Raw genomic sequence first — 878 nt, 5'->3', positions numbered from 1 at the left:
GATGGTTATCAGAACTCCGGGGTAACGATGGAATCCTACACCGGTAACGACAAGGACAGAGCACCCCCCGCAACCCCCGACGACCCACCGCACCCTCCCCCGCTCCACCGCCGCCGAGCACCCCCCGCACCCTGTTTTTATAAAAATTATTACTGTTTTTATAAAAAAATATTACTGTTATGATTTAAACAAGTTTCAACATATTTAAACACAAATAAATATCAAACAGCATTTTAAATGCATTTTTTATAAAAATTATTACTGTTTTTATAAAAAAAATATTACTGTTATGATTTAAACAAGTTTGAACATATTTAAACACAAATAAATATCAAACAGCATTTTAAATGCATAAAAAGAAAATTGGGGAGCCTGGGAATCGAACCTAGGACCTCCTAGTGTGTGTGCTGCGTGCTAACCAGTCGGGCTAGTGGGCGTGTTCTGATGGAGATAGGGTTAGGTGGGATATAACCTGACCAGTCGGGCTAGTAAGTAAAACAAAATTCTAATGGCGCACCAGGGGAGGTGCGCCATTAGAATCGACGTACTTATGGCGCACCAGGGGGAGGTGCGCCATTAGAATTTTTATACTTGTTCCCCTCGCACTGTCGCCTCCCTCCCTCCCTCGCTCGCCAGATCCCCCACTCCTCGACCCCAACCGTACGCCGCCGCCCCCTTGCTCCGCCCCCTCCGTCCGCCGTGCCTGCACGCCGGCGAGCGCGGCCCCGACGCGCCCATCCCGCCTGCCCTGCCGTGCTCCGCCACCGGCCCCTGCTCTCCTTCGACCGCGGTGAGCGAGGACCCGGAAGAGCTCGGATCCCGACCGCGACCCCTTCGCCGACCCCGACCCCGACCCCTCCGGCGACCAGGTACCTCTC

This window comes from Triticum aestivum, chromosome 6D, assembly GCF_018294505.1.
Source record: "Triticum aestivum cultivar Chinese Spring chromosome 6D, IWGSC CS RefSeq v2.1, whole genome shotgun sequence".
Classification (NCBI taxonomy): domain Eukaryota; kingdom Viridiplantae; phylum Streptophyta; class Magnoliopsida; order Poales; family Poaceae; genus Triticum; species Triticum aestivum.
This window is presented reverse-complemented; position numbering follows the sequence as displayed.